The sequence below is a fragment of the Diachasma alloeum genome, unplaced genomic scaffold, assembly GCF_001412515.2.
Source record: "Diachasma alloeum isolate Michigan unplaced genomic scaffold, Dall2.0 Dall_scaffold_00203, whole genome shotgun sequence".
NCBI classification, from domain to species: Eukaryota; Metazoa; Arthropoda; class Insecta; order Hymenoptera; family Braconidae; genus Diachasma; species Diachasma alloeum.
In genome coordinates, this window is record NW_021680368.1 from 805,887 (window position 1) to 817,850 (window position 11,964).

At 37.6% G+C, this 11,964-nt stretch overlaps 1 protein-coding gene across 2 annotated transcripts in view; it reads left to right on the forward strand.

The window, feature by feature from the left end:
• The window catches only part of LOC107036046 (hemicentin-1), a 276,704-nt gene that overhangs the window by 138,510 nt on the left and 126,230 nt on the right, over positions 1–11,964 (forward strand). The window lies entirely within an intron of this gene.

The following is an 11,964-nucleotide window of genomic DNA, read 5'->3' on the forward strand; positions in this document are numbered from 1 at the left end:
TTCTGTAGAATTCTTCATTGACGAATCAGTTACTTTCTTGAATATTCAAGTAATTCTCGATTTTCAGATTCATATGGCACTTAAAAACCTTGAAAGTTTTGAAAATTCAGACAATAACTTCTCTGAATTTTCAATCTACTCAAAATTGAATTGTACGCGATGTTCAATTTTCACGATGAGTTTGGAAATTCAAGCTCTCATTGAAAAATCAATGATCGTTTGACATGAAAAACCCAATTTTCTTTAATTTTCACGATGCATGAGAAATCTAGTGAACGTTTTCACTTGAAATTGAATTCAAATTCACAACATTGAAAATTTAGATGACGCTGTGACGAAAATTTCAAGAAATTTCTAACAGTGCATGTGGGAAATTGATCTTATATTGCATATAGTATAGTTATATTTGCTAATAAATTAGCAATATGCGCCCGAATGGTTATTTTGCACATCATTTTCTTGTATCATGTATAATTCATTCTTTATTTCATTTTATTAAATTGAATAAGATTTCTTTTTAGCTACTTTTGTCCGATTTTGCCTACGAGCAGAACAGTTATTTATGTTTGAGATTTTCAAATTCAAATCAAACAATTATTTTTTCGTACTGACCTTCACTTTTCCTCGTCCGGGGATTGGTATTGGCCCTTCCCCAAATTTGTAAAAGTGAAAATCACTATGAAAATATATCGTTCACGACTGGTGGGTTTTTTACTCACGTGGAGTTGGGTCCGAGCCGAAGGCGAGGTGAGTAAAGAACCCCATGACACTCGCCCTGAAATATACTACTGGGTGTCCCATAGCATGTGGCCAAAATAAATTGCAAATAACTTGGATACAGTGAAATGTAAATAATTGTTCTTTTTTTATTGTACAAGGAACATTCGGCAAATTGCAATACAATTCCTTCCAAGTGTCCGTCATCACTTGTACTATACACGGAGAGAAATGTACGAGAAAAATTACCGTGCCCGCACAGTAAAGTTGGTTCAGATGGTCTTTCCAGGCCAAATATACCGCAAAGAGTAGGAAAAGGTACTGTTGCACGAGTCATTTTTCGGATAAATGTGGGGAAAAATTCTTATGCAGCACGGTAAAATCGAAGCGACAGTGAATTTTTACGAGAAATACGAGAAAAATTATGACACTGACTGGCAAATTTTTCCGGTGCTCTACCAGAATCCTAGGACCCGATCGCGCATTCGTAAGATTTCGGTACTCTTCGTCCCCCCTCCGCAACCACGAACATCGACTCAACGTGACCAGATGATTTATTCCGTCGCCTCCTCTAGCCTCCTCTCTCACATATCTCCTTACTGAAACCCCAGGTTAATGTTTTTCATAATATCAATTCAGTGAAATATTAATTAGTGTTGTGATAAAACGGTTAAGAAATAAAATAAGTGCCCTTTATTTTCGCTTCATGAGGTGTATAACGCTGTAGATATACATTGGCCTGTCAAACGTTCCACATACGTTTGCCGCGCATTCCGCTTTTAATATGGGAGAGAGGATACGGAGGAGAGGTTAAAATAAAATTAATAGGATGATATGCTGAATGACAATGTTTACTCATTTTTAACTATTGAATGAAATTTATCATGTAATAGAAAACAGTCAGGGATCAAGCTTTTATTGTGCGTTACCGGAATTTTTACTATGCAGCACCGGAATTTTTCTGGTGCTAGACAATTGAACCCACTTTACCAGACGGCACGGTAATTTTTGCCTGAATTTCGCCTGAAAAATTCTGGAATTTTTTTCTCCGTGTAGAACTCTATCCTGCGTTTGAAACTGGTATAGATGCGCTGTATTGTGTTTTTATTAACAGCTCGGATAGCATCCCTAATTGCGCCTTGCAACTCTCTCACCGTCGTCGGATGCTTCTCATAGCACTTGTCCTTGAGAAAACCCCATAGGCGAAAATCGCAGGGATTTAAGTCCGGACTGTAAGGGNAATGTAAATAATTGTTCTTTTTTTATTGTACAAGGAACATTCGGCAAATTGCAATACAATTCCTTCCAAGTGTCCGTCATCACTTGTACNCTGATTTTTTCGTGCCCAAGGAAAGAAGTTCTTCTTCAAGAACTCACAGTAAATATCAGCACTGATTGTCGGACTCTCAATAAATTTAAGGAAAATACCTTTGATTGTAATTGCTGCCCATGTAGTGCCTTTTTTCGGGTGTGAGGACTTGGTTTCAATAATGTGAGGTGACTCAGTCCCCCAAACCCGACTTATTTGAGGACTTATTCATTTTTCTCTCAGTGTACATCAAAAGTCGCTTAACGAGTCTCTAACTCCAACGAAGACTCAAATTTCAACGCGATTTTTTAAATCAGTAACAGATTTCGAGATCAAGGAATTTAAAAATTCTGGAAACTAGTAATTTTTTTCTTTATGGAAAGAGCCCTTTAATGTTCTATAAAATATCCACTTATTATCGACATAATTTGGTAATTTACGAAATGTGAAAAATCGAATTGGTCATCAATGTTATGTATTGTAATTCCATCGCGGCCCTTCGTTCACTACTCCATTCTTTCTTTTTTTATTGCATCAACTTTATTACTTCAATTTTTCACTCGCAATTGTGATCATTACATGCATATGCCCAATGAATTTTGGATAACCACTCAAATAATAATTCTTCAATTCATTGATTATGGAATCTCCCTGCTTCGTACCCTCGTTTATCCTCAATTATCTCCATCTATGGAAGGCGGTCGGTGTACGGGAGAAAATTGTTGGCAGATTAAAGCAGTGTATTTATTGCCCACTATTAACGCATCCAGGTTGAAAATTTCCGGTGGGGACAAAGCCCTCTCGTGTGTCAAGGTATTACACAGATAATGTTTGGTAATGAAAAATATGATGCGGCCCTCCTGATAGGAGAAGAACCTGGGGAGAGATTACTTTATTCCAGAGGGTTAATAGCGTTACTCTGGGAGGCATCTATTACCCCATTCATTCGCCTTATTTCCGCAAAATTATCACTTACAGTGAAACTGCAACAAAGAGACTGACAACAGTGATCCATTATCAGCGTTTATTCTTTGACAAATATGAATCATTTGTGGAAAGGGACCAGAGGGAAAAATTTCTCGAATTCAGAAAAAAAACAGGTTCTAGAAATTTCTTTTCTTTCACATACGTCATTCGTTGGATGATTAGGTAATCATTCTTATTTTCATGGATTTTTCGATTGATACTGGATTTTTTTTCTAAAATCAACTCCGTATTTATTTAGTTTTCACAGAAAGAGAAAAGTTGGCTAAAAATTACCTGAAAATTAATCGTGGAGTAAAATGAAATTCAGTGAAAAAATATCTGTTTGTGGAGGATATCTATACATGCAAAAATTAGAATTAGAAATTGAAAATTTTTTGAAATTTCATGGAAGATATTATAGTAAATCTCATAAGAGTGACATTGAAGCGGATTGAGGAAAAAAATGGTTATGAAATGTCTTTATAACCAGATTAACAAGATTTCCTAAAATTGCAGTGGAACTTGAACATGATAAAAATTTCCGAAATTTGGCATGGACAATTCAGACGAAATTTTTTAACAGCGTACTCTGCTCAAATTCAAATCAGGAAGACCAAATCCGAATGTAATCAAAGTGATTTCTGGCTGCCTGACCTCAGGAACACAGAATCAGCGTTTCAACAGGTTTTGATCAGATTTTACCTGACCAGTCGAACCTGACTACGAACAGATCCATTTCTGATCCGACTTCAAGGCCTAAGTAGAAACATCTGACTTGAGGTCAGATTTTTTTCGAGTCTAGAACTGCTAATTGCAGTTAGCACTCCTGGGAGCGGTAAAAAGCGACCTGCAGTCACCTGTCGGCTCCAAAACAGAATGATAGATGCCAACTAGCGGGACTCGAGTGATGAAAAAGTTTTATCTCATGATTCCCACTGTGCCCACATTTTTTCTAACAAAATCACCTCCACCATATTACTCAAAATTTTTCTCATTTTCAGGTCAAGCATCCATTTCACTCCTTGTTCCGCCAATTCAAAATGAACAACTGCGCTCAAGTTGATACCAAACACTCCGGCGAATTGCGATTGCGGTATAATTCCCTTTTTTTTACCCCTCCCACTTTAAAAAAAAAATCACGAGAGTTCTCGAGTGCATAGGCGCATAAGGACATCTAATCGAATGGGTAAGCACTCGAGAAAGCGATTCAAGAGCCATCTCTCCAACGAATATACACACAGTACTCTTCACAGTTCTATTTACCTTATCTCCTCAGTGTTGTATATTCGCAGACGTTGAAAATGCAACTTACTTATATACTCAACAGCTCAAGAGTTGAACCACTCAGAGACTGTTTAGTCCTGTAATTTTTCTGCCAGAAAGGTATGCGTAAGGTTTTCTTCCTCTTCTCGACACTATTAACATTTTCGTTCCGTTTCTCGACATGAATATAAAATTAAACAAAAATTACACTCAATGTTTTACACTGAATGAAACGAAAATTGCTGGTTGAATAAGGGTTTCTGACAGAAATTTCCGGTACAAAAGTATCCAATGAATCCGTCAAGATTCCCCCATTTGATGTTGAATGCAACGTTCTAAGAGGACAAATAATCTGCAAAATTTGAATTTCAATTATTTTTTCCCGACAAATCGAACTCAGAATCGCTTTCGTAGAAATTACTTATAAACTGTCCATGAAATTTCATTTTTGGCTACTAATTTTCAAGAGAGGGAAACTGATTTAGGGGGAAAAAATCATGAAATTTCAGGTTTCACTGAAAATTCAGTAAAATTCCAGAATTTTAGGCAGTATAAAGACGAGAATTCCTTAATGTATTTGAATTTCCAATCTAATATGTATATTCAGTGCCAAATTATATAGAATTTTCAGTAGTAATACCACTAATGCTTCAAAATTATCGAATATTTTCCGATAGCTTCGTTGCCTAGGAACGATTGTGTCAAATTTTGCAGGTTTAAAATCCCGAGTGTACCGACGTCGGTGGCCGAGTGGATTAGACGCAAGTCTAGTGTGCGAAAGGTTGTGAGTTCGATTCCCCGTGGAACCGAATTTTTCAACGGAAGGCTTCGGCGAGCGGGAGGTTGCCTATAGAGGAACCGCCTGTACCGGCATGGGTTTTCTGTGGTTTCCCCATGCTACTTCTATGTTCTATAGAAGTGCGAATGCGATACAGTATAGAATCCACAGCCGCATGCATAGGGTTGGATAGAGTGCCGAATGGGACCCGAAAAAGGAACTCCGAGGCCGTAAAAAAAAAAAAAAAAAAATCCCGAGGGCGAAGCACGAGGGATTTTTCTGCAAAATTTGAAACACTCGTTCCTAGGCAGGGAAGCTTGAAGAAAATATCCGATTAATTTTGAAGCACGAGTGGTATTTGACGGATTATTTTTCCACTCGAATTTCGGCCAAGCAGAGTGAAGTGAACAGCATCCGAATACATTTACACAGCCGTACATTTACAACCCACTTTTTTGTTTATCTGTCACACAGAATATTAAATGTGAAATGCGTTGAAAGATGAGAAACATTTGAAAAGCTATTAGTGAATTTCCGTCGGAAGTTTTTTAGAAATTCCCGAAATAAAACTGTTTGACAGCCTCAAATACTGCGCTCTGATTGGCTGAAATTCGAGTGAGAAAAATAATCAATGAAATCTGGAATTTGATGATTTTTTTCCCTAAATCGCATTTAGTCTTACTGTCCTGAAAATTCCAGAATATATTTACCGGAATGGTCTGGTTTTTCCTTATTTTCAGGGAAAACTGGACCTGAAATTTACAGTTCTCTTTCATTTTTCCACAAAATTTTGAATTTTCAATGACGAAATTCCTTGAAATTTCAGTGGTAATTAAATTCGATAAAAATCTCCAAGAAGTGTACCGGAAATTTCAGCCAAAAATCTTTAACAGCATACACTGTTGGAAAAAAATGAATTTTCAAGGACAGTTGACTTCTAATTTTCAGGACAGTGACACTGAATGTGATTTAAGGGAAAAAAAATCATAAAAATTTAGGTTTTACTGAAAATTCAGTAAAATTCTAGAATTTTAAGCACCACAAAGACGAGAGTTCCTTAATTTATTTGAATTACCAACTTAATATGAATATTCAGTGCCCAATTACATAGAATTTTCAGTGAAATCTGAAATTGCATGATTTTATCCCCCTAAATCGCATCAGTGTCAGTGTTTTAAAAACTCCACAATATATTTACCGAAATTGTCTCCGTTATTATTTATTTTCAGGGAAAAGTGGAACTGAAATTAACAGCTCTCTGGAATTCTGAATTTTTTGTGATGAAATTCGTTGAAATGTCAGTGGTAATTAACTTCGATAAAAATTTCCAAAAAGTGTACCGGAAATTTCAGACAAAAATTATTAACAGTGTATGAGATTCACTTTAATTTAATCGCAATATTGAAAATCCGTTTCTCATAAACGCTCAGATAGGACATTTATGAGAACCTGCAGGTTTATGAGCAAGCTGATCTCAGCGCTGGCCGAGATAACGTATTTAGCGCCCAGATAAATTCTCAGTATAGTGCTCTCCATTTATAGAGTGTCCACTCCAGGTCCCCTCACCCCTAGGGGAAAACTGAAGGATATACTGAGCCGCCAACTGTGAGAAGATAAAACGTAAAAAGTCACTGAAGGAGTCCACACACGAATCAAATTGGCATAAGTCCAGGCGGAAATTCAACTGTGAGGGGAGGACGCGCAAGGTTTCGCGCGCGATGGGGCCCCAAAGAGAAAAGATAGGGGGTGGGCGTTTCAGGAGGGTTGAGGTCAACGAAGAGGGGAAAGGATAGCTCTAAGAGTTTTGCAGCGAAACTCTTTTCCCTTTGGCCGTGGTGTGTGGCATCCTCTCGGACGGTTTTTGCCTCCTTCACCTCGAGTGTGTATATATAACACGCCTCAAGGCTCTAAATGGAATTGGCCAACCGCCAGAGAGTGCCTGCGGTTAAAGGAAAATGGGATTTTTCATTTGGAAAAACCCCGAGTGCATTCACAAAGAATTTTTTGTTTTGCTTATTTTTTTTGTTTCATTTTTTTTCTTTCCGTTCGGTACTAACCTTTAAACTCTTATTTTGTAACTTTGAGTTGAGAGGGATAAGTCGAGGGATGGGAATATATAATGCAGTGGGGTGCGCGGGAAGAGCGAAGCTGCTAGGGGAGAGGCGAATAGGAATTGGCGAATAGGAAAGGGAGCAGGGGAGGCCGGGGCAAAATGAGACAGCGATTTCCGTGTATTTTCCGCTCTACCTTGCCTATGCATTGTTTAAACAAGCAGGGGTTCAAGCCTATCCGACAAAAGACATGTGACTGTTACTTTTGCGTCATTAGTCTCTTTTTTTATTCATTTCTACTAATTTTACACTTTTTACATTTTTCACACTTTTTACACAGGATTAACCCTCGATCAGCCTGTCAATGAATGCGGCGCCGCCCGTTTTCGTTTTTTTATACTTTACCGTGTTTCTCGACACTTAAAAAATTCTGAAAAAATTAGAGTTCCTAGTTCAATTAATTAATTAAACGTTGGCGTTGTCCGTTTTTTCATCAAGAAATTTATGCAGCTAAACAAAGAAAAGAAATGTCGAACGGACAGAAAAGCGGCGCCGCACCGCTCGGCGCGAGTGAATCCCTGTCGACCCCTCGACTCGAGGGCCTCGAGCGACTGTGTTGCTACATTCACTGCTACATTTAAAATGCCCGCATAGCGGTAAGCGCCAACGTCCCGACTAAAAAAATTGTAAGGCTGACTTGATGTCACACCAGGGCCGAGTGCCATATAAGTACGGCAGTCTGACATCAGACATGCTTAATCAGGTACGAATATGGGCCGTGTCTGGCTTGCCGGCCTCCGGCAAGCCGTATATGCTATGTACCCGGCCCTGATTGATGTGAAATAAGGCAAGCCGGCCTTTGACAAGCCGTATACGTTGCATGTCAGGCCCTGATTCACTCCGAGTAAGGCTTGTCGGAGAGGGGTGAACCTCAGACAAACTTGATTTGGCCCTGCTCAAATGCGAATCCGGCTTGCCGGCCTCCGGCATGCCGTATTTTTCGCCTATCAGGCCCTGATCTATTTCAATTAAGGCTCGCCGGTATCCGGTGAACCTCAAACCCGCTTGGTCAGGCCCTGCTCAACTGGAAATACGCGTTGCCGGGCTCCGGCATACCGTATACATCATATACTTGGCCCTGATCTATTCAGAGTAAGGCAAGCTCGTCATGTATTGTGAATCTTGAGCGAAAGTGATCACGTCTGGCCCTTATGAGTCTAATCAACCGTATAGGTCAAGACTAATAATCCACTTTAAAAAAATCCAGTGTAACGATTTCTGAAGCCTCTATTCCGCCTATCAAGTAATGTAATATTATGTCTATGTATATGTTTTCATGTACTGTAATTTATTTAATAATTGAAAAAATGAAATACAGTTCTGTACTATAAAAAAATGCATGTATATGTATAATATAATATATAAAATATAATATATAATGGTTTTATATATTATATTATATATAATATCATATATAGCAGATATATTATACATATATGATTTATACTTTAATTTTTTCAACTGTAAAAAAATTTATAGTTCTGTAAAAAAAATCGATATATAAAATAGTATATATGTATACAGTACATAATAAATCCCTAAAAATTAATAAGAACGTAAAAAGTGAAAGAGAAACGAAGAAGAAGATGAAGAGGATTATAACGATTCCGAATAAATTATTCAACAATTAAATTCTCATTCTGAAAAACTTTGTTGAAGCCGTTCATTTTTTCTGCGTTATTATTATTGAGATAAAAATTAATGAAAGTGAGAAACGGTAAGGTTTTACTATTCTGGCACCCATGGAAAATAATACGCGCCCGAAGCGCGTGCCCTGTTCTAGTCATAATAATTGTTGAGAAGAAAACCCGTCAAGTCGATAATTAATATTCGATAAATAAATATTTAAAAATATGTATTGAGAATAATTTATTAGTTTCGATCCAAGTGTGTATGCGTAAAAGCGCAACTACCGGTTTATATAGCCCAAAAGAATTATCACATTCAAGAATTTCAGAGTAGCAGACCAGGACACGCGGGACTTTAGCAATCATCAAAGTTGAGCAGTTTCGAGCGCGGTTAGTAACTGGATGGGTGACCGGGATGGAACACCAGAACCGTGAAAGCAATTTTTTTTTAATGCGCGTTTAGGGAGAGTATAAATCAACTATACAAATTGAATTTAATCATCCTCCATCAATAATTAACCATAAAAAAAAGAATTTTCTATTCGAAAAAATAACCTCATATTAACCGGATCAGGCCCTGAGGCGAGACGTACATCAGGTCCGGAGCCAGTGAACGTGATCGGGGCCTGTTCTACCAATGCATTTCATGCCTGATACGGGCCGAGCATGACGAGGCTTTGATAGCCAGATATGGCCCGAACTTCTCGGATCAGGTAACCTTATCCGGACCTGAGTAGACGCGTTCACGATTTTCTAGTCGGGGTGGCAACAGTGCGCTTGATTTAACCCAGCGGCGCTGCACTAACCGTGCGATGAATGAAGGCCGGTGGCCGAGTGCTAGTGATCGAGGGTTAAATGGAATGCATATGTATTCAGCAGGGGTAAGACGAAAATTTCACAGCTGACTCGAATTTTCACATGAACATGAATATTCAGAACTAGATTGACCCGAATTATCCATTCACTTCACTTGAATAGTTTGGATTTTTCGGTGAATAGTTGAACCGAAATTTACGGCTTTCATTTATTCTGTGAAAATTATGGAAACTTCTCGAAAATTTGGTAATTGTCTAGAAAGCTTTCCAATTTAACACCACTTTATCTCTTATCTCAGTTATTCATCATTATCTTAAAAGATTATGTAACTCTCTGGGATTTTCGACAAACTTCTCGGTTAATTCCAGAACTTACGAGACCCGTTTATGATTGATGTCCCCATCAGTGCTCCAACAATATTTCAAAATATTCGAGAATTTTCTACCATCTATCTACCCGCTTTATGAGGCAGGCCATAAAATACACTAATCTCTAGAGTGATGTGCTTAAGGATATGCAAGTACTTTGACTATTTTTGTCCGGTGAAATGTTTTTCTACTTTTTTATTTTTTTGCTTTTCCATTTTTTGTCCGGTGAAATGCTTTACAGGTCTGAATTTGAATCTCAATATTAAACTGTTCAAAAAAATTTTTTAAATCTGAAAAAAAAATTAGAAAGTTTACTTTTGAAGGAAGATTGATGGAATAATTTTGAAAAAGCAATTTTTGAAAATTACGAGCATTTTCTATAAATAATTTATAAACAATCATCGACGGCGCTGGCTGTGTGGTCAGAGGGCGGGGGAAAAATTCCCACGTAATTTCAATTTTCTCCGACGTGCACCGTAAAAGTAAAATTGCATGGTCGTATCAATTAAACTATTAATGAGGTGACATCGTGATTATAATAATACGTAAATTAAAATTCAGCGACCGACTGGAAAATTTATTCAATTATTTTTAATCGTGAAATTATTATATAAATTATGTATACGTAATTTTTTACTCGCATGCTCCGCTTTCATTCTCTTTAGTTGAATTGCTCTCGTGAAATGTATCTCATTAAAATTAAAATTCATTTGCTTTCTCCCCTTCAACCCCACCTCGTGCTCCGTTTCTCAACAGGAATATGAAATTAAACGAAAATTATACTCAATGTTTTACACTGAATAAAAAAAAGATTTCTGATTTAATAAGGGTTTCTATGTGGGACTCAATCGTCGGAAATACATCTTTATGAATCGAATGCTATATCATCAAGTGACCGCAAGGCCAAATAAATCTGCTTGTTATGGATAAATAAAATTGACTAAATAAATCATTCATGTTACAAATTATTTTTCTTATCAAATTAGGAGTGTTATGGCGTACTTTTCCGGTTTCAAACACAATAATTAACGAAAATGTTCATAATTAATGGAGGACTTGTGACTGCAGTGGTAACAGCCGATTTTTGATCAGGCAACATCGCACGCTTCAGCTAGTAGTGGGGTTGTAACAGTGAGATGAATGTTTGTGTGCGTTATACGTGTCCACATAAGTTGCATAAAAAAAAATAATGTGGGTTTTGGCTAAACATTCTTAAATAACTTCTTCACAATCAACTATCGTCGCCAATTTATTTCATCCTTACATTCCGAAATTTCTTTTAACGACTGCATATTCTCCCTCTTCAGCACGGAGAGAAATATTCAATAAAAATTACGTATCTTTTCCGTAATTCCGGAGCGAAATGTGGTTGTACGAAATTTTACGGAATTATCACGGAATTTTTCCGGGGCGTTCTGTAATTTTTATCTGAATCTCCTGTGAAAAATTACAATACTGTCACTTAAATTTTCTGAGTTAATTCCGTAATCGGTGAGTGAATTGTAAGTTCCGTAATTTTTATCTGAATCTCCTGTGAAAAATTACAATACTGTCACTTAAATTTTCTGAGTTAATTCCGTAATCGGTGAGTGAATTGTAAGTTCCGTAATTTTTACTGAACATTTCTCTCCATGAGCTCCAAATCGACTTATTGCCGCACTTTTATTTAAATTCTATGGACCATTCTTTACCAAATCCTACCGCCGTTGAAGTTCGAGGGAATAACGAGAGACAAATAACTTCGGAGCGTACAACTACTGACTCTGAAGCTGTGTAGACCGCGTAATGCCAGTCGGCGATGAGGAGTGTCAGGGGGCAGGTTGGAAGAGAGAAAAAGACTACAGGCAGTGGCAAAAAAAAATAACAACAACCAGAGGCAAAACCGAGAGACGGCCAGAACCTAGAACTTTTGACATATTTATATTTCCGTTCTTTTACGTTCGCCTTTCGCTTCTGCAACGTCACGTGATCCCACCCAAGTCACCGGAAAACGAGGGCGGGGGGGGGG